Source organism: Ranitomeya imitator, chromosome 6, assembly GCF_032444005.1.
Source record: "Ranitomeya imitator isolate aRanImi1 chromosome 6, aRanImi1.pri, whole genome shotgun sequence".
NCBI classification, from domain to species: Eukaryota; Metazoa; Chordata; class Amphibia; order Anura; family Dendrobatidae; genus Ranitomeya; species Ranitomeya imitator.
Window position 1 is genome coordinate 458,311,247 of NC_091287.1, and position 23,293 is coordinate 458,334,539.

The window sequence follows — 23,293 nt, forward strand, 5'->3', positions numbered from 1 at the left end:
CTTGACGATCTCCCATGGAGAGCTGTCACATCGGCAGATGCGACCACTCTCCAGGGGCTCCAGTGACACAGTGACAGGAGGTAATCCTACGCACTGTATCACTCCGCCATCAGAGGTCGCTGTCACTTGCAGCACCGCTGCATGGGAAAATTCTCATGCAGCGTTGCCGTAAAGTGAGAGCCTGAACTCAGGTAACCTCTTCAGTGATGCACCGCAGGAGCCATTGTCTCCTGTTAGTGCATCTCAAGAGGCCTATAGAGCAGTCACATTTCCTGATATGACAGCTCTATAGGGGAGATCATCGTGGGACACTCGTTATTAAATGGACTGCATCAGAACAGAGAGTATTTGTGTTGGTTTATTATTTTAATTTTTTTTCAGGAGATCGAGGGCGTCGCATGGATTGGCAGAACTATAAAGATGGCAAAACTGTGTAGTGTTTTATGTAATTAAAATAATTTATTCTGGCTGTGTCTGCTTATTTAAGCTTTTCACAACTATAGGATTAGTAATAGATAGGTATCTTATTGACGCCTCTCCATTACTAAGCCAGCTTGGTGTCACCTTACAATTCAAAGGTGGCATCAACCCCCAACTATTACCCCATATGCCACCGCTACAGGGCAGTGGGAAAAGAGAGGCTAAGTGCCCGAATTTGTGCATCTTAGAAATGTGCCATTTCTGGGGTGGCTGTGTGCTGGTGTTTGTAGCCAGAGGGGCCATTATCCGGAGTCCCTTCCTAGGCTATGAATATCAGCCTGCAGCAGTCTGCATAGCCTTTTTTTGGCTATTAATTATAGGGGACCCCACATAGTTTTTTTTGGGGGGTCCCCCTATTTTAATAGCCAGTAAAGGCTAAATATACAGCTGCAAACTGATATTCATAGCCTGGGAAGATCCATGGGTATTAACCCCTTCCCAAGCTATAAACATTGGCCCCCAGTCGCTGGCTTTCCCTCTCTGGTGCAGACAATGGCACTGGAGCCCACACCATTTTTTTTCAATTTTTTTAAAAATTAAACAGATAATGCGTTTAAGGCCGGGGTCACAGTAGTCTCTCGCATCAATACCCACCACTGCCGCCTGCACTCGGGACCGGAGTGTGCGGCTGCATGTATTTATATGTAGCTGAACTCTCTGGTCCGACTGCCGGCGGCAGTGCTGGGTACTGAGGTTCGAGACTCGTGTGAGTTTCTCGCAAGTGTGAGCCCGGCCTAACGCAGATTTTGTGTGTGTGTGTCTTTATTTAACTATGTACCATTTTATTATGTTTATTACAAAACATCGGGCTTGGTATTATCTATCTATCCATCCATCCATCTATAGATATATCTATCTATAGATAGATAAATCTATAGATAGATAGATAGACATATGTCTATTGATAGATCTATAGATAGATCTATAGATCTATCTACAGTCATGGCCAAAAGTATTGACACCCCTGCAATTCTGCCAGATAATACTCATTTTCTTCCTGAAAATGATTGCAAACACAAATTATTTGGTATTATTATCTTCATTTAATTTGTCTTAAATGAAAAAACACAAAAAGAATTGTCCTAAAGCCAAATTGGATATAATTCCACACCAAACATAAAAAGGGTGGACAAAAGTATTGGCACTGTTCAAAAAATCATGTGATGCTTCTCTAATTTGTGTAATTAACAGCACCTGTAACTTACCTGTGGCACCTAACAGGTGTTGGCAATAACTAAATCACACTTGCAGCCAGTTGACATGGATTAAAGTTGACTCAACCGCTGTCCTGTGTCCTGGTGTGTACCACATTGAGCATGTAGAAAAGAAAGACGACCAAAAAACTGTCTGAGGACTTGAGAAACCAAATTGTGAAGAAGCATGAGCAATCGCAAGGCTACAAGTCCATCTCCAAAGACCTGAATATTCCTGTGTCTACCGTGCGCAGTGTCATCAAGAAGTTTAAAGCCCATGGCACTGTGGCTAACCTCCCTAGATGTGGATGGAAAAGAAAAATTGACAAGAGATTTCAATGCAAGATTGTGCGGATGTTGGATAAAGAACCTCGACTAACATCCAAACAAGTTCAAGCTGCCCTGCAGTCCGAGGGTACAACAGTGTCAACCCGTACTATCCGTCAGCGTCTGAATGAAAAGGGACTGTATGGTAGGAGACCCAAGAAGACCCCACTTCTTACCCCAAGACATAAAAAAGCCAGGCTGGAGTTTGCCAAAACTTACCTGAAAAAGCCTAAAACGTTTTGGAATAATGTTCTCTGGTCAGATGAGACAAAAGTAGAGCTTTTTGGGCAAAGGCATCAACATAGAGTTTACAGGAGAAAAAAAGAGGCATTCAAAGAAAAGAACACGGTCCCTACAGTCAAACATGGCGGAGGTTCCCTGATGTTTTGGGGTTGCTTTGCTGCCTCTGGCACTGGACTGCTTGACTGTGTGCATGGCATTATGAAGTCTGAAGACTACCAACAAATTTTGCAGCATAATGTAGGGCCCAGTGTGAGAAAGCTGGGTCTCCCTCAGAGGTCATGGGTCTTCCAGCAGGACAATGACCCAAAACACACTTCAAAAAGCACTAGAAAATGGTTTGAGAGAAAGCACTGGAGACTTCTAAGGTGGCCAGCAACGAGTCCAGACCTGAATCCCATAGAACACCTGTGGAGAGATTTAAAAATGGCAGTTTGGAGAAGGCACCCTTCAAATATCAGGGACCTGGAGCAGTTTGCCAAAGAAGAATGGTCTAAAATTCCAGCAGAGCATTGTAAGAAACTCATTGATGGTTACCGGAAGCGGTTGGTCGCAGTTATTTTGGCTAAAGGTTGTGCAACCAAGTATTAGGCTGAGGGTGCCAATACTTTTGTCTGGCCCATTTTTGGAGTTTTGTGTGAAATGATCAATGTTTTGCTTTTTGCTTCATTCTCTTTTGTGTTTTTTCATTTAAGACAAATTAAATGAAGATAATAATACCAAAGAATTTGTGATTGCAATCATTTTCAGGAAGAAAATGAGTATTATCTGACAGAATTGCAGGGGTGTCAATACTTTTGGCCATGACTGTATATCTATCTATCTATCTATCTATCTATCTATACCATATCTATCTATCTATCTATCTATCTATCTCTAGATCGATCTATCTATCTTTTTGTGTGTGTAAACATTATTCTTCAATGGAGTATGTAAATGAAGAGGTTGGACAAGAAATGACATCACAATTCTTTATTTATTTTGTTAAATAATAGATCTTTATTTAGTTTACAAAAACGCACACAAATCCTCATAGAAAAAACGCATGAAAATCCGCATCAAAAACACGCCAAAAATGCATCAAATCCGCGCTGATTTTTACCTGCATTTTCTGCCAAGAGAAGCAGAATCTTCACAGAAAATTCCATAGGCAAATCTGCAACGTGTACACATACCCTTAGACTTCAGAAAACAAAACCGAGAAAGACCTCCCACAAAAATGAAATATACGCTCAAGGGCGAGTTGCAGTGAATACAATCTAACAAATACAACCATACTCTAAAGGTACCATCACACTGACCAACTTCACAATGATATCGCTAGCGATCCATGACGTTGCAGCGTCCTGGATAGCGATATCGTTGTGTTTGACACGCAGCAGCGATCTGAATCCTGCTGTGACATCGTTGGTCGGAGCAGAAAGTCCAGAACTTTATTTCGTCGCTGGACTTCCCGCAGACATCGCTGAATCGCCGTGTGTGACGCCGATCCAGCGATGTCTTCACTGGTAACCAGGGTAAACATCGGATTACTAAGCGCAGGGCCGCGCTTAGTAACCCGATGTTTACCCTGGGTACCAGTGTAAATGTAAAAAAAAAAAAACACTACATACTTACATTCCGGTGTCTGTGGCGTCCCCCCGGCGTTCTGCTTCCCTGCACTCCTCCTGTATCCTGTGTCAGCGCTGGCCAGCCGTAAAGCAATTACAGCTCTGCTTTTACGGCCAGCACTTACACAGTGCAGGGAAGCAGAAAGTCGGGGGACGCGACAGGAATGTAAGTATGTAGTGTTTTTTTTTTTTACATTTACACTGGTAACCAGGGTAAACATCGGGTTACTAAGCGCGGCCCTGCGCTTAGTAACCCGATGTTTACCCTGGTTACCTGGGGGCTTCGGGATCGTTGGTCGCTGGAGAGCTGTCTATGTGACAGCTCTCCAGCGACCACACAGCGACGCTGCAGCGATCGGCATCGTTGTCGGTATCGCTGCAGCGTCGCTAAATGTGACGGTACCTTAAGGTATATGTGGATATAAAATATATGAATTATCAACTGCTATATATATATATTATACTCTGACAGTGGAGTTTCTTAGCTCACATTTTGGTCAAAATGGAGATGCCCACATGTCAGCAACAAAGTAGCCTAGTTTGATGGAAGAGTACACCACTTGGGTGTATCATCGCTGCAAATGTGACATCATTATATTTTATTGTCAATCCGTGATGCATTCATGATGATATTTTTCATTAAAATATTTCTGTGTTAAAATATTATTAGGCATGAAAGGGATTAGGAAAATTATATTTTTTTTTTACTATGGACCTAAAAACTAACAGAGACAACTACCTTCCGGTCACTGCTGCTGGCAACTGATATGCTCTTCTTCTTGTGGGCTGCTCTATGGATGGTGCTGATGTCATGCTGAATGACAGCCAGCTCCCCGTTGTCAATCAGTGTTAGCAGCAGATGAATCTGTGTACTTTCCAGTTGTTTAAAGGGAAGGTACCGCGTTTGTAGGTCATTAATAAATCACTGTAATGTAGCATAACATGCTGCTATAAGCAAGTTTGAAATGCATGTGAAACAGATTTCATGTGTTATATTAGTTTAAAGAATGCACTGGGGGCTGACATCTTGGTTTTGCAGCAGTAGCAGGGCACTATCAGTGTCAGATTACGGCACCCCATGGACATAGGAGATAATAGACCAGCACGGACCCTATCTGTAACATTGCAGCAGCATTAGCAGTGAGCTGGGCACGCCTCTGTGGGCTGCACAACTCACTGCTGTAGGTGTGACTAGCTGCCATTTTATTATAGCCCTGTGCTCTCTATCACAGGACTGAAGAAGCCCTCACTGCTCCTCTGTACTCCAAGCAGGCACACATCCTCTGCTCCTCACAAGCTGCCCTGTGTGTTTCTCCTGCCATGTCTCCCCCTCCCCCTCACACACAGTCCCTGTGATCTCGAGTAAGCTGCACTCACAGCCTGCAGAGAGGGAGGTGACACCTGGAGAGAGAGAGCACAGCAGCTGACAGGACAGGGATTAAGGTGGGGGAAGGGGAATGGCAAGAATGTTATTCACAAAAAATGCTGCTGAGCCCACTGTGTTCTGCTCCTCTGTAAACAAGCTGTGCCTCTGATGCAGTAACTGCTGGTGATAGCAGGTCACAGGGCAGTCACACACAAAATGGTGCTACCCTGTGATGCTGCTCTTCATTCTTACTGTTAGAAGCAAAATTGGGGCAGTAACTGCTGACATCACCATTTCCCTCCCCTTTTGGGTGGTCTAATATCCCTGGGGCAGAGCTGCTAAATCTTACTATAGCTGCTTGAGGTCTAAAACGGAAAATGCTCCCCCTAGTGGTAAATATGTATATTTGTAGAAAAATATATAATATTTTTCATATAGAAATGTTTGCAAACAGTGCAAACATTGCATTAATACATTTTAATTACTATTTTAAGCTTAATTTCACAAAAAAACAAAATGCAAGAAAACTGGTGGCACCTTCCCTTTAACAGTGAATATATATTTATTCAGGAACAAAGATAGCACAGCTTACAACTGTTATCTATTATAGCTTAGGATCTTTGCATCTTGTATGTCAGCTGAAAATTGAATTTGAAAGTAAAGTGTGTTTCAGCTACACACACAGTGAACAAGAACTTCCTGTTTTTTTTTCTTAACAATATCTTATTGACAATATAACACTATTGCTGGAAACAGAAACTGATGCACTATTAAACAGTAGCAAATAGTAGTTGTTGCAAGTATACAATAATAAGCATTATTCCAGCACCCCCACTCAACAACTACTTACACTGTTAGTCCCATAATGGTTCTGAATTCTTCAATTTTGGCTCTTGGAAGTGGCTTTGTCATAACATTAGCTATCATCTGGTCAGTCTCCCAATAAACAATATTAATTATGCCACGTTCTATCAAATCAGGCAGGTGATGATGTTTAACATCAATGTGTTTCGTTCTCACATTGATCTTCTCACTGTATGCAAGTTTAATGCATCTTTGGTTCTCTTTTTAAATCACCATCGTTTGAGTTAATGGCTTACCAAGATCTCCTAACAATTGGTTTAATCAAATGACCTCTTTTGTTGGCTACAGACACATACTCTGCTTCTGTAGATGACAAGGCTATAGGCACCTGTTTTCTGTTAAATTGAACTTTCTTCAAGCTTGAAAAAATAGCTTCTTGTCTACTTACAATCACTTAAGTCATCAGCCCAGTCTGCATCCACATAGCCTGTAATTTTTAGATCGCCTGTTGCCGATATCCCTAAATTTATGTTGTGAGTCTCTTTCAAAAATCAAAGAACTCTCTTAATGGCCTTCCAGTCCTTTTGTTGATTTTCTTCCACATATTTGCAAAGAATTCCAATTATTGCTGCCATATCAGTCGAGTCATAGTTGCTTTATATAGAAGCGCCCTCGTTGCCTGTCTGTCTTTCTCGTTGTTAGGTAACTGATCATCTTCTCCTTCCAAATTTAAGTAGAATGGTTCCACTGGGGTTGCTATACGTTTGGCTTCTGATGTTCTAAACTGATTCAGAATTGAGTTGATTTCGCACTTTGGATTAGAAGAAATCCTTCTTCTTATTTCTGGAACTGGGTTCCTAGATTATATGTCAGACATCCAAGGTCTTTAGTTTCAAAATGCTGATTCAGAATATTAGTCATCTTTGCAATTACTGTTTCCTCTTGATGAATCATGATCACATTGTCCACATAAAAGAAAATATACATCCACTTTCCATCTGTACATTTTGTCTATAAACATGAAAACATGGATTTGCTTGTCCTCTTTTAAATCCTTCTTCCAATAAGACTTTGTTTATTTTGTGTTCCAAGCTCTTGCCGATTGCTTAAGACCATAGAGAGATTTTTGTAGTTTGCAAACGAGATTCTCTTCACCCTCTTTGATACAACTTTCAGGTAGAGGCATGTACAAGTACTTTTCAATATCACCATTTAAAAAGGTAGTTTTGATGTCCAAATGTATGAAAAACACCCATTGTACAGCAGCTATAGGCATTACAGTCCTGAATATGGTCTGCTTAGCAACTGGAGAAAATGTGGCATCATAATATTTACCATATTTCTGAGAATATCCTTTTTTGACTAATCTTGCTTTAAATCTGTGAACCTTGCCTTCCGTGTCATACTTGGTCTTAAAGTACCGTTACACTTAACGATTTACCAACGATCACGAACAGCGATATGACCTGGCCGTGATCGTTGGTAAGTCGTTGTGTGGTCGCTGGGGAGCTGTCACACAGACAGCTCTCCAGCGACCAACGATGCCGAAGTTCCCGGGTAACCAGCGTAAACATCGGGTTACTAAGCGCAGGGCCGCGCTTAGTAACCCGATGTTTACCCTGGTTACCATTGTAAAAGTAAAAAAAAAAAACACTACATACTTACATTCCTGTCGTGTCCCCCAGCGTCAGCTTCCCTGCACTGTGTCAGTGCCGGCCGGAAAGCAGAGAGGTGATGTCACCGCTGTGCTCTGCTTTACGGCCGGCTGGCGCTGACACTGGGGGACACAGGGAAGCTGACGCTGAAGGACGCGACAGGAATGTAAGTATGTAGTGTTTTTTCAGTGGTTGAAGAACCTAGCATTCCACATCCACACAAGTCTGTTTAGTCAGATTTGGCACTGTGAACTTCACAGAATTGTTGCTGGTGGACATCTTTGCTTCTTCTTAGAAATCTCTTGTTCTTTCTCATCATAGTCTCTGAGTCTTTGGGTATCTGGGCCCATAACCTGCTGGCAGCTAATTATTCTCTGTACTGTCCATCCGTTCAATAGTGAATACATATTTATTCAGGAGCAAAGATAACACAGCTTACAACTGGTATTTCGAATAGATTAGGATCTTAGCATCTGGTCTGTCAGATTGCAAAGTGAAAGTAAGATGTGCTTCAGCTACACACACAGTGAGCAGGAACTTCCAGTTTTTTTAACAGTGTTTTGCTGGCAATATAACACTATTGCTAGAAATAGAAACTCATGCACTACTAAACACTAGCAAATAGTAGTTGTTGCAATATATACAATAATAATAAGCATTATTCCAACCATCAGCATGCATTACGTCGGCAGTCACTCTCCACTAAAAGAGTGGATGAGCAGCTGCTGACCTATTACCATGATGTCAACAGAAGCCGCTGAATCGCCAACAGGAACAATTTGTGACTGCTTTGTGCCAGCATAGATCACCGCCTGGCACAATAGACAGATACTTAACAATTACCTGCCAGTTAGTTCTAAGCCCCATAATAAAAAAAATGATACAGTCCTGTATAAAGGTACCGTCACACATAGCGACGCTGCAGCGATACCGACAACGATCCGGATCGCTGCAGCGTCGCTGTTTGGTCGCTGGAGAGCTGTCACACAGACAGCTCTCCAGCGACCAACGATCCCGAGGTCCCCGGTAACCAGGGTAAACATCGGGTAACTAAGCGCAGGGCCGCGCTTAGTAACCCGATGTTTACCCTGGTTACCATCCTAAAAAGTAAAAAAACAAACGCTACATACTTACCTACAGCCGTCTGTCCTCGGCGCTCTGCTTCTCTGGTCTGGCTGTGAGCGCTGGGCAGCCAGAAAGCAGAGCGGTGACGTCACCGCTCTGCATTCCGGCTGACCGACGCTCACAGCCAGAGCAGGAGGAGAGCAGAGCACAGCGCTGGAGGACAGACGGCTGTAGGTAAGTATGTGGTGTTTGTTTTTTTACTTTTAGGATGGTAACCAGGGTAAACATCGGGTTACTATGCGCGGCCCTGCGCTTAGTTACCCGATGTTTACCCTGGTTACCAGCGAAGACATCGCTGAATCGGTGTCACACACGCCGATCCAGCGATGTCAGCGGGAGATCCAGCGACGAAATAAAGTTCTGGACTTTCTTCCTCGACCAGCGATCTCCCAGCAGGGGCCTGATCGCTGCTGCCTGTCACACTGGACGATATCGCTAGCGAGGACGCTGCAACGTCACGGATCGCTAGCGATATCGTCTAGTGTGACAGTACCTTAACTCCTGGAATACACATTGCTCTCCTGTGATGTCCTGCGAGGTATATTTAGTCCTTTACTGTGACATCACTGTGTATTAGAAATAGATAGATGTTCTTTAATCCCAGGAATGGCTGTCCTTGGCAGTTAGAATAAAGGAAAGATTGTCTATGTGCTAACACACATAGTAGGAACAATATTCCTATCAGAGCAAAATAATTAAATTCACTTCTTTTTTATTGCTCAGAATATAAGAATATATAAGCCTTATCTTAATAAATTATGTTCTGGAGAATAATCCATTGACATGAAGAAATAGTTTCAGCAATCTGGTACCAGTTCCTGAAAATGAAGAGATATGCCAAATTCTCCATCATCTTTCAACTAGATGACTATGAATGTAAGATAGGAAAATAGTAGGAGATTGTTAAAACTTACCTTTGGAAGCCAAGTTTATGTTACTTAATATATCAAACATTCTTGAATGTGACCCAAAAATTATTCTTTCACTTGGGACTAGCAGTCTTCCGCCCAGGAAATTCTTACACTAAGCAGACTAGAGGATTAGCAGGGCTGAGAAGGAAGAGAGCCTAGTAGTATGGTAGGAGCCAGAGGGAGTCACAGAGTAGGAGTTACTTCCCAGTGGAGAACCACACTTGCCCCAGATATTACAGCTGCAATTACAAGAGGCTAATTCATTCCTGGATGTTTGCTTCATCATTGTCTTCTAAATGTCCTACAGCATTTCCTGAATCCTGTGTATACAATGATCATTTACAGTAGATGTGTAACCGTTTTCCTTATTGATTCTATATACAAAATACAGCTGCACGATTTAGAGAAGTTGCATGTATTCCACCACAGTGTATTCATTGTAGACAACCTAATGTTTTCCACCCAAAAAATAGATTAGTGAATGATCATTTGGCATGCACACAGTAATATTACTCTGTTTTTTGTTTTTTTTAATTCTACACTTTACAGGGGCCAAAAATTGACTGTCATGCCCTACCATGTGCTCCTACCTCGGCCTGCTCTTGGCCCTGCTACTCTACTCTTCACCACCCTCTTGGTCTTATCTGACAAGCCATTCACTGCTACTCTCTGCTTATGAGACCCCATGCCAATTATTTCTCTTGCAAATGTGACTTTCCCGCTGTGACCTCTGTTGTGGTCTCTATCTTGCAAGAAAAGGAAGTTCCTCCCACCAATGTCCTGTTTCTCCAGCCAGTGCCCAGGTGGTCCAGGCTTCATAAGAGCCCTTCATCCAATGATCAATACATGAGCAAAAATGTCCATTATGTGCTTGACAGGTGCATGATTGTTTTGGCATTGACCCATCTTGTTTGACCCATCTTGTCTGCTGTCTGCCCTGATCTTCTGCTCTTCACTGCTATGAAAGAAGTCCACTTTCCCTTACCTGAAAATGCTGTCTTCTTCTTTGGTGCTATCTATTGGAATCTTCTCTAGAGATTCCCTTCAGCAAAGTTCCCATCTCCATGCAGAGGTTAAAGTTTGAAGATTCCTCAGTTTAGCCCAACACAATATCTGTGTTAATCAAGTAGCATCATCCTTAATAGGTAACGTGACACAACCCATGACTAAGACAACAATCCTTTAAACAAGTAGGACATCTGTTAAGGTCTCCATACACATTAGCCTAATTAAGGTCAATAAGATCCATGTATAGCGATATATAAATGGCTTATTTAATAGTGGCAAAATTAATCTTTTTTATGTTTTATGTGTCTGAGCTGAAATGCCTGAAAAGAATTGCAAGAGTAGACTCAATTCATGGGGTTATTATTATTTCTTTATATAGCACCATTGATTCATGGTGCTGTACATCTGAAGGGGTTACATACAAATTACAGATATCACTTACAGTAAGCAAACTAACAATGACAGACTGATACAGAGGGGCGAGGACCCTGCCCATGTGGGCTTACATTCTACAGGATGGTGGAAAGGAGACAGTAGGTTGGGGTTCAGTAATAATGTTTAGGCACCCGAAATACCCTGCCTAATCACGGAGTATACAGGCGAGGTGTTAAATTACAGTAATAGTATTCTGAGTCCTATACCCTGCACTAATCTGTATGATGAGTGGATAGGTTTACTATCACCACCCAAGACCACCCTAAACTAACAATGAATAATATCCCACATCTTCACAATCATAGATCTCCAAGGTGTCATAGACCATTAACCCCTTTCTGACATCGGACGTACTATCCCGTCCATGTGGGGTGGGCCCCTATGACCATGGACGGGATAGTACGTCCAGCGCGATCGGCGGCGCTCACGGGGGGAGCGCCGCCGATCGCGGCCGGGTGTCAGCTGTTTATCGCAGCTGACATCCGGCACTATGTGCCAGGAGCGGTCACGGACCGCCCCCGGCACATTAACCCCTGGCACACCGCGATCAAAGATGATCGCGATGTGCCGGCGGTACAGGGAAGCCTCCCGCAGGGAGGGGGCTCCCTGCGGGCTTCCCTGAGCCCCCCGCAGCAACGCGATGTGATCGCGTTGCTGCGAGGGTCTCACCTCCCTCCCTGCTCCCTCCAGCCCCGGATCCAAGATGGCCGCGGATCCGGGTCCTGCAGGGAGGGAGGTGGCTTCACAGAGCCTGCTCAGAGCAGGCACTGTGAAGGCTGCAGCGCTGCATGTCAGATCAGTGATCTGACAGAGTGCTGTGCACACTGTCAGATCACTGATCTGTGATGTCCCCCCCTGGGACAAAGTAAAAAAGTAAAAAAAAAAAATTTCAAATGTGTAAAAAAAAATTTAAAAAAAATATTCCAAAATAATGAAAAAAAAAAAAAATATTATTCCCATAAATACATTTCTTTATCTAAATAAAAAAAAAAAAACAATAAAAGTGCACATATTTAGTATCGCCGCGTCCGTAACGGCCCAACCTATACAACTGGCCCACTAGTTAACCCCTTCAGTAAACACCGTAAGAAAAAAAAAAAAACAAAGCAAAAAACAACGCTTTATTATCATACCGCCGAACAAAAAGTGGAATAACACGCGATCAAAAAGACAGATATAAATAACCATGGTACCGCTGAAAACGTCATCTTGTCCCGCAAAAAACGAGCCGCCATACAGCATCATCAGCAAAAAAATAAAAAAGTTATAGTCCTGAGAATAAAGCGATGCCAAAATAATTATTTTTTCTATAAAATAGTTTTTATCGTATAAAAGCGCCAAAACATAAAAAAAGATATAAATGAGGTGTCGCTGTAATCGTACTGACCCGAAGAATAAAACTGCTTTATCAATTTTACCAAACGCGGAACGGTATAAACGCCTCCCCCAAAAGAAATTGATGAATAGCTGGTTTTTGGTCATTCTGCCTCACAAAAATCGGAATAAAAAGCGATCAAAAAATGTCACGTGCCCGAAAATGTTACCAATAAAAACGGCAACTCGTCCCGCAAAAAACAAGACCTCACATGACTCTGTGGACCAAAATATGGAAAAATTATAGCTCTCAAAATGTGGTAACGCAAAAAATATTTTTTGCAATAAAAAGCGTCTTTCAGTGTGTGACGGCTGCCAATCATAAAAATCCGCTAAAAAACCCGCTATAAAAGTAAATCAAACCCCCCTTCATCACCCCCTTAGTTAGGGAAAAATTAAAAAAATGTATTTATTTCCATTTTCCCATTAGGGCTAGGGTTAGAGTTAGGGCTAGGGTTAGGGCTAGGGCTAGGGTTAGGGCTAGGGTTAGGGTTAGGGTTAGGGTTAGGGCTAGGGCTAGGGTTAGGGCTAGGGTTAGGGTTAGGGCTAGGGTTAGGGCTAGGGTTAGGGCTAGGGTTAGGATTAGGGTTAGGATTAGGGTTAGGGCTAGGGCTACAGTTTGGGTTGGGGCTAAAGTTACAGTTAGGGTTTAGATTACATTTACGGTTGGGAATAGGGTTGGGATTAGGGTTAGGGGTGTGTCAGGGTTAGAGGTGTGGTTAGGGTTACTGTTGGGATTAGGGTTAGGGATGTGTTTGGATTAGGGTTTCAGTTATAATTGTGGGGTTTCCACTGTTTAGGCACATCAGGGGCTCTCCAAACGCGACATGGCGTCCGATCTCAATTCCAGCCAATTCTGCGTTGAAAAAGTAAAACAGTGCTTCTTCCCTTCCGAGCTCTCCCGTGTGCCCAAACAGGGGTTTACCCCAACATATGGGGTATCAGCGTACTCAGGACAAATAGGACAACAACTTTTGGGGTCCAATTTCTCCTGTTACCCTTGGGAAAATACAAAACTCGGGGCTAAAACATATTTTTTGTGGGAAAAAAAAAGATTTTTTATTTTCACGGCTCTGCGTTATAAACTGTAGTGAAACACTTGGGGGTTCAAAGTTCTCACAACACATCTAGATTAGTTCCCTGGGGGGTCTAGTTTCCAATATGGGGTCACTTGTGGGGGGTTTCTACTGTTTAGGTACATTAGGGGTTCTGCAAACGCAATGTGACGTCTGCAGACCATTCCATCTAAGTCTGCATTCCAAATGGCGCTCCTTTCCTTCCGAGCTCTGCCATGCGCTCAAACGGTGGTTTCCCCCAACATACGGGGTATCAGCATACTCAGGACAAATTGGACAACAACTTTTGGGGTCGAATTTCTCCTCTTACCCTCGGGAAAATACAAAACTGGGGGCTAAAAAATAATTTTGGGGGGAAAGATTTTTTTTTTTTTATTTTCACGGCTCTGCGTTACAAACTGTAGTGAAACACTTGGGGGTTCAAAGCTATCACAACACATCTAGATGAGTTCCTTAGGGGGTCTAGTTTCCAAAATGGTGTCACTTGTGGGAGGTTTCTACTGTTTAGGTACATTAGGGGCTCTGAAAATGCAATGTGACACCTGCAGACCATTCCATCTAAGTCCTCATTCCAAATGGAGCTCCTTCCCTTCCGAGCCCTCCCATGCGCCCAAGCAGTGGTCCCCCCCCACATATGGGGTATCAGCGCACTCAGGACAAATTGGACAACAAATTGTGGGGTCGAATTTCTCCTGTTACCCTCGGGAAAATACAAAACTGGGAGCTAAAAAATAATTTTTGTGGGAAAAAATTTTTGTTTTATTTTTACGGCTCTCCATTATAAACTTCTGTGAAGCCCTTGGTGGGTCAAAGCGCTCAGCACACATCTAGATAAGTTCCTAAGGGGGTCTACTTTCCAAAATGGTGTCACTTGTGGGGGGTTTCTACTGTTTAGGTACATTAGGGGCTCTGCAAACGCAATGTGACACCTGCAGACCATTCCATCTAAGTCTGCATTCAAATGCCACTCCTTCCCTTCTGAGCCCTCCCATGTGCCCAAACAGTGGTTCCCCCCACATATGGTGTATCATCGCACTCAGGACAAATTGGGCAACAAATTTTGGGGTCCAATTTCTCCTGTTACCCTCAGGAAAATACAAAACTGGGGGCTAAAAAAATAATTTTTGTGGGAAAAAAATTTTGTTTTATTTTTACGGCTCTGCATTATAAACTTCTGTGAAGCACTTGGTGGGTCAAAGTGCTCACCACACCTCTAGATAAGTTCCTTAGGGGGTCTACTTTCCAAAATGGTGTCATTTGTGGGGGGTTTCAATGTTTAGGTACATCAGTGGCTCTTCAAACGCAACATGGCGTCCCATCTCAATTCCTGTCAATTTTGCTTTGAAAAGTCAAACGGCGCTCCTTCCCTTCCGAGCTCTCCCATCCGCCCAAACAGTGGTTTACCCCCACATATGGGGTATCAGCGTACTCAGGACAAATTGTACAACAACTTTTGGGGTCCAATTTCTTCTCTTACCCTTGGGAAAATAAAAAATTGGGGGCAAAAAGATAATTTTTGTGAAAAAATATGATTTTTTATTTTTACGGTTCTACATTATAAACTTCTGTGAAGCACTTGATGGGTCAAAGTGCTCACCACACCTCTAGATAAGTTCCTTAGGGGGTCTTCTTTCCAAAATGGTGTCACTTGTGGGGGGTTTCAATGTTTAGGCACATCAGTGGCTCTTCAAACGCAACATGACGTCCCATCTCAATTCCTGTCAATTTTGCATTGAAAAGTCAAACGGCGCTCCTTCCCTTCCAAGCTCTCCCATCCGCCCAAACACTGGTTTACCCCCACATATGGGCTATCAACGTACTCAGGACAAATTGTACAACAACTTTTGGGGTCCAATTTCTTCTCCTACCCTTGGGAAAATAAAAAATTGGGGGCGAAAAGATAATTTTTGTGAAAACATATTTTTTTTTTTTACGGTTCTACATTATAAACTTCTGTGAAGCACTTGGTGGGTCAAAGTGCTCACCACACCTCTAGATAAGTTCCTTAGGGGGTCTACTTTCCAAAATGGTGTCACTTGTGGGGGGTTTCAATGTTTAGCCACATCAGGGGCTCTCCAAACGAAACATGGCGTCCCATCTCAATTCCAGTCAATTTTGCATTGAAAAGTCAAATGGCACTCCTTCGCTTCCGAGCTCTGCCATGCGCCCAAACAGTGGTTTACCCCCACATGTGGGGTATTGGCATACTCAGGACAAATTGTACAACAATCTTTGGGGTCCATTTTCTCCGGTGCCCTTGGTAAAATAAAACAAATTGGAGCTGAATTAAATTTTTTGTGAAAAAAAGTTAAATGTTCATTTTTATTTAAACATTCAAAAAATTCCTGTGAAGCACCAGAAGGGTTAATAAACTTCTTGAATATGGTTTTGAGCACCTTGAGGGGTGTGGTTTTTAGAATGGTGTCACACTTGGGTATTTTCTATCATATAGACCCCTCAAAATGACTTCAAATGAGATGTGGTCCCTAAAATAAAATGGTGTTGTAGAAATGAGAAATTGCTGGTCAACTTTTAACCCTTATAACTCCCTAACAAAAAAAAATTTTGGTTCCAAAATTGTGCTGATGTAAAGTAGACATGTGGGAAATGTTACTTATTAAGTATTTTGTGTGACATATCTCTGTGATTTAATTGCATAAAAATTCAAAGTTGGAAAATTGCGAAATTTTCATAATTTTCGCCAAATTTCAGTTTTTTTCACAAATAAACGCAGGTACTATCAAAGAATTTTTACCATTGTCATGAAGTACAATATGTCACGAGAAAACAATGTCAGAATCACCAGGATCCATTGAAGCGTTCCAGAGTTATAACCTCATAAAGGGACAGTGGTCAGAATTGTAAAAATTGGCCCGGTCATTAACGTGCAAACCACCCTTGGGGGTAAAGGGGTTAATCATAAACTCTTCACCTGACTCCATCATAACTTATGGGGGAACCATCATACTATGGGTGGGAATGTACTATGGGAGGATCATACTGTGGCGGAGCTGTGAGGAATCATACTGTGGAGATAATGTACTGTGGTGGCATAATACTGTGTGTGGGGAGCTGGGGTAGATGATACTCTATGGGGGCTGTAAGGACCCTCATACTGAGTGTGGGAATGTGTAGGGTCATTGCGGGGGTCATTTTTTGTGGGGGTGTTCTTCATTCTAAGCCAACTACAAATATCATTTAACCAAAATGATATAGCCTCAGCCTGGAGACTTTTGTTTCATGTAGAGGCTTAAACATTCCATAGGCGTTATATAGCTATTGGCTAAAAAGAAACCCAAGTGTACATGTATATTTCAAAAGGTGAAAGGGACAAACATCGCCAGAGCACCCGGATGCCACATATTTCCCTGATTGGATAGGTTAAATCCAATTTGTGTCGGATAATTCTTTTCCACAATATCAGACATTAGAATTATAGATCACAGAATCATAGAATGTTAGAGTTGGAAGGGACCTCTAAGGTCATCGTGTCCAATCCCCTGTTCAGTGCAGCACAGGACTCACTTAACCATCTCAGTCAGATGTCTGTCCATCCTCTGTTTGAAGACTTCCATTGAAGTCACTACCTCTTGTGGCAGCCTGTTCCAATCATTGGTCACCCTCACTGTCTAAAAGTTTTTTTCTAATATCTAATCTGCATCTTCTTCCTTTCAGTTTTGTTCCATTGCTTCTCTTGTTTCCATGTGCAAATGAGAATAAGGACGATCCCTCTACACTCTGACATCCCTTCAGATACTTGTAGAGAGCTATTTAAGGTACCTTCACACTGAACGATATCGCTAGCGATCCGTGACGTTGCAGCGTCCTGGCTAGCAATATCGTTCAGTTTGACAGGCAGCAGCGATCAGGATCCTGCTGTGCCATCGTTGGTCGGAGCAGAAAGTCCAGAACTTTATTTCGTCGCTGGACTCCCGCAGACATCGCTGAATCGGCGTGAATTCAGCGATGTCTTCACTGGTAACCAGGGTAAACATCGGGTTACTAAGCGATGTTTACCCTGGTTACCAGCGTAAACGTAAAAAAAAACAAACACTACATACTTACATTCCGGTGTCTGTCCTCCGGAGCTGTGCTTCTCTGCACTGAGAGCGCCGGCCAGCCGGAAAGCACAGCGGTGACGTCACCGCTGTGCTTTCCGGCTGGCGCTCACAGTCAGTGCAGAGAAGCACAGCGCCGGGGGACAGACACCGGAATGTAAGTATGTAGTGTTTTTTTTTTTACGTTTACGCTGGTAACCAGGGTAAACATCAGGTTACTAAGAGCGGCCCTGCGCTTAGTAACCCGATGTTTACCCTGGTTACCCGGGGACCGGCATCGTTGGTCGCTGGAGAGCTGTCTGTGTGACAGCTCTCCAGCGACAAAACAGCGACGCTGCAGCGATCGGGATCATTGTCTGGATCGCTGCAGCGTCTGTTGTGAATTCTGTTGTTAAGCTCCCTCCTGTGGTCATGAATGGTACTTCGGCTGGTTCTGTCCATGGGCTTCCTCTGGTGGTTGTGAGTGTGGCTGCGGCTTCTGAGGTTCCTTCCACAGGTGACGAGGTTAATTCGTTAGCTGGCTGCTCTATTTAACTCCACCTAGATCATTGCTCCATGCCACCTGTCAATGTTCCAGTATTGGTCTAGTTCGCTCCTGGATCGTTCTTGTGACCTGTCTTCCCAGCAGAAGCTAAGTTGCTGCTTGTTTTTCTCTGTTTGCTATTTTTTCTGTCCAGCTTGCTATTTTGATTTGTGTTTTGCTTGCTGGAAGCTCTGGGACGCAGAGGGAGCGCCTCCGCACTGTGAGTCGGTGCGGAGGGTCTTTTTGCGCCCTCTGCGTGGTCTTTTTGTAGTTTTTTGTGTTCAGTAAGTCGGGCCTCACTTTGCTAAATCTATTTCATCTCTGTGTTTGTAATATTCATCTTAACTCACAGTCATTATATGTGGGGGGCTGCCTGTTCCTTTGGGGAATTTCTCTGAGGCAAGGTAGGCTTTGTTTTTCTTTCTCTAGGGCTAGCTAGTTCCTTAGGCTGTGACGAGTTGCATAGGGAGCGTTAGGAGCAATCCACGGCTATTTCTAGTGTGTGTGATAGGATTAGGGATTGCGGTCAGCAGAGTTCCCACGTCTCAGAGCTTGTCTGTATTATTAGTAACTATCAGGTCATTCCGTGTGCTTTTAACCACCAGGTCCATTATTGTCCTCACCACCAGGTCATAACAGTACAGGTGGCCCAAAGTACTAATGCATCTCAATAGAGGGATAAGAGAAGTTCTGAGACCATTTTTTTTTCTTTGCAGTGTGTTTTGTCTCTCTTTTCCCCTTTACCTCTGGGTGGTTCAGGATACAGGTGTAGATATGAACATTCAAGGTCTGTTCTCTTGTATGGATAATCTCACTGCAAGGGTACAAAACATTCAAGATTTTGTGGTTCAGAATCCGATGTTAGAGCCTAGGATTCCAATTCCTGATTTGTTTTTTGGGGATAGATCTAAGTTTCTGAATTTCAAAAATAATTGTAAATTGTTTCTTGCTTTGAAACCTCGCTCCTCAGGTGACCCTGTTCAACAAGTGAAAATCATTATTTCTTTGTTACGCGGCGACCCTCAAGACTGGGCATTTTCCCTTGCGCCAGGAGATCCGGCATTGCATGATGTTGATGCGTTTTTTCTGGCACTTGGATTGCTTTATGATGAACCAAATTCAGTGGATCAGGCAGAGAAAATCTTGCTGGCTCTGTGTCAGGGTCAGGATGAGGTAGAGATATATTGTCAGAAGTTTAGGAAGTGGTCTGTACTCACTCAGTGGAATGAATGTGCCCTGGCAGCAATTTTCAGAAAGGGTCTCTCTGAAGCCCTTAAGGATGTCATGGTGGGATTTCCCATGCCTGCTGGTCTGAATGAGTCTATGTCTTTGGCCATTCAGATCGATCGACGCTTGCGTGAGCGTAAAGCTGTGCACCATTTGGCGGTATTATCTGAGCATAGACCTGAGCCTATGCAATGTGATAGGACTTTGACCAGAGCTGAACGGCAAGAACACAGACATCGGAATGGGCTGTGTTTTTACTGTGGTGATTCCACTCATGCTATCTCCGATTGTCCTAAGCGCACTAAGCGGTTCGCTAGGTCTGCCACCATTGGTACGGTACAGTCGAAATTTCTTTTGTCCGTTACTCTGATTTGCTCTTTGTCATCCTATTCTGTTATGGCATTTGTGGATTCAGGCGCTGCCCTGAATTTGATGGACTTGGAGTTTGCCAGGCGCTGTGGTTTTTTCTTGGAGCCCTTGCAGTATCCTATTCCATTGAGAGGAATTGATGCTATGCCTTTGGCCAAGAATAAGCCTCAGTACTGGACCCAATTGACCATGTGCATGGCTACTGCACATCAGGAGGATATTCGCTTTTTGGTGTTGCATAATCTGCATGATGTGGTCGTTTTGGGGTTGCCATGGCTACAGGTCCATAATCCAGTATTGGATTGGAAATCTATGTCCAGCTGGGGTTGTCAGGGGGTACATGGTGATGTTCCATTTTTGTCTATTTCGTCATCCACCTCTTCTGAAGTCCCGGAGTTTTTGTCGGATTACCGGGATGTATTTGATGAGCCCAAATCCAGTGCCCTACCTCCTCATAGGGATTGCGATTGTGCTATCGATTTGATTCCTGGTAGTAAGTTTCCTAAGGGCCGACTATTCAATTTATCTGTGCCAGAACACGCCGCTATGCGGAGTTATATAAAGGAATCCTTGGAGAAGGGTCATATTCGCCCGTCGTCGTCACCGTTGGGAGCAGGGTTCTTTTTTGTGGCCAAGAAGGATGGTTCTTTGAGACCTTGTATTGATTACCGCCTTCTTAATAAGATCACAGTCAAATTTCAGTACCCTTTGCCACTGCTGTCTGATTTATTTGCTCGGATTAAGGGGGCTAGTTGGTTCACCAAGATAGATCTTCGTGGTGCGTATAATCTTGTGTGTATTAAACAGGGCGATGAATGGAAAACAGCATTTAATACGCCCGAGGGCCATTTTCAGTACCTGGTTATGCCATTCGGGCTTTCCAATGCTCCATCAGTATTTCAGTCCTTTATGCATGACATCTTCCGAGAGTACCTGGATAAATTCCTGATTGTGTATTTGGATGATATTTTGGTCTTCTCGGATGATTGGGAGTCTCACATGAAGCAGGTCAGAATGGTGTTCCAGGTCCTTCGTGCAAATTCTTTGTTTGTGAAGGGGTCAAAGTGTCTCTTTGGAGTTCAGAAGGTTTCATTTTTGGGTTTCATTTTTTCCCCTTCTACTATCGAGATGGACCCTGTTAAAGTCCAGGCCTGTTATGAACTGGTGATTCAGAACCACAATGGACCTAGTGGTTAAGAGCACACAAAGTGACCTGATAGTTACTAATAACATAGGACGAGCTCTGAGACGTGGGAACTCTGCTGACCGCAATCCCTAATCCTATCATACCACACTAGAGGTAGCCGTGGAGCGCTCCTGACCAGACCTAGGCGCCTCGGGCACAGCCTGAGAAACTAGCTAGCCCTGAAGATAGAAAGATAAGCCTACCTTGCCTCAGAGAAATTCCCCAAAGGAAAGGGCAGCCCCCCACATATAATGACTGTGAGTAAAGATGAAAATACAAACACAGAGATGAAATAGATTTTAGCAAAGTGAGGCCCGACTTACTGAATAGACCGAGGATAGGAAAGATAGCTTTGCGGTCAGCACAAAAACCTACAAACAACCACGCAGAGGGCGCAAAAAGACCCTCCGCACCGACTAACGGTACGGAGGTGCTCCCTCTGCGTCTCAGAGCTTCCAGCAAGCAAGAAAAACCAATATAGCAAGCTGGTAAATTGGTGCCTCCGGTTGTTGCCATAACTTTAACCCCTCCCATGTGCTTGCTGACTTGGATGCAGATCTGACTGACCTGAAGTGCAAGCTCTCGAGTGGGTACAATAACCATTGCTTGTATGCAGTCCTTCTTTAAGTCTAGCCGTTCAAGTAAGGGAATGAGGTAGGCTCCACTCTTGCCAGTTCCATTTTTTGCTCTAGCCAAGATATCCCTACCAGACAATGCAATGGGAATGCTTTCCTCCTGAATTGGGGACGGCTTCTCCCATCCCATTTCAAAAATCCCCATGAGCAGCTCTCGTTTTAAGCAGTAATCTTCAAACTCATTGCCTTTTGTGGAGGTGACATCTGAAGTCTTTATTCGAAGATCTTTTGGTGGGAGTTTTAATGTCTTCTTCCAGTCATCACCAGGTTTAATAGCGCTGCTCATGCTCTGTGCTTGCTGCTGACTTCCGTTATTGATTGTGCTGGCGTTTTTCGCCAGCACAATCAATAACGGAAGTCAGCAGCAAGCACAGAGCATGAGCAGCGCTATTAAACCTGGTGATGACTGGAAGAAGACATTAAAACTCCCACCAAAAGATCTTCGAATAAAGACTTCAGATGTCACCTCCACAAAAGGCAATGAGTTTGAAGATTACTGCTTAAAACGAGAGCTGCTCATGGGGATTTTTGAAATGGGATGGGAGAAGCCGTCCCCAATTCAGGAGGAAAGCATTCCCATTGCATTGTCTGGTAGGGATATCTTGGCTAGAGCAAAAAATGGAACTGGCAAGAGTGGAGCCTACCTCATTCCCTTACTTGAACGGCTAGACTTAAAGAAGGACTGCATACAAGCAATGGTTATTGTACCCACTCGAGAGCTTGCACTTCAGGTCAGTCACATCTGCATCCAAGTCAGCAAGCACATGGGAGGGGTTAAAGTTATGGCAACAACCGGAGGCACCAATTTACGAGATGATATAATGAGGCTGGATGATACAGTTCATGTGGTGATCGCTACTCCAGGGAGGATTCTGGATCTTATCAAAAAAGGTGTAGCTAAAGTGGACCACATTCAGATGATAGTTCTGGATGAGGCGGATAAACTGCTTTCTCAAGATTTTTTGCAGATAATGGAAGATATAATTATGACGCTACCTAAAAACAGGCAGATTCTTCTTTATTCAGCCACCTTTCCCCTCAGTGTACAGAAATTTATGTCCTCTCATTTGCAAAAACCCTATGAAATTAACCTGATGGAGGAGCTTACACTGAAGGGGGTAACGCAGTACTACGCCTATGTGACAGAAAGGCAAAAGGTTCACTGCCTGAATACACTTTTTTCAAGACTCCAGATAAATCAGTCTATAATCTTCTGCAACTCCTCCCAGCGGGTAGAGCTGTTGGCGAAGAAAATCTCCCAGTTGGGTTATTCCTGCTTCTATATCCATGCCAAGATGAGACAGGAACACAGCAATATAGCAAGCTGGACAGAAAAAATAGCAAACAAAAGTAACACCAGCAAAACTTAGCTTATGCAGGGTAGACAGGCCACAAGAACGATCCAGGAGAGAGCAAGACCAATACTGGAACATTGACTGGAGGCCAGGAACAAAGAACTAGGTGGAGTTAAATAGAACAGCACCTAACGACTTAACCTCGTCACCTGAGGAAGGAAACTCAGAAGCCACAGCCCCACTCACATCCACCAGAGGAAGCTCATAGACAGAACCAGCCGCAGTACCACTCATGACCAAAGAAGGGAGCTTGACCACAGAATTCACAACAGTACCCCCCCTTGAGGAGAGGTCACCGAACTCTCACCAGAGCCCCCAGGCCGACCAGGATGAGCC

General features: G+C 43.6%; 1 pseudogene; it reads left to right on the plus strand.

The window, feature by feature from the left end:
• The first annotated feature begins 21,942 nt into the window (after positions 1-21,942).
• Positions 21,943-22,972, plus strand: LOC138643425 (probable ATP-dependent RNA helicase ddx6 pseudogene; annotated as a pseudogene).
• Positions 22,973-23,293: the final 321 nt, after the last annotated feature.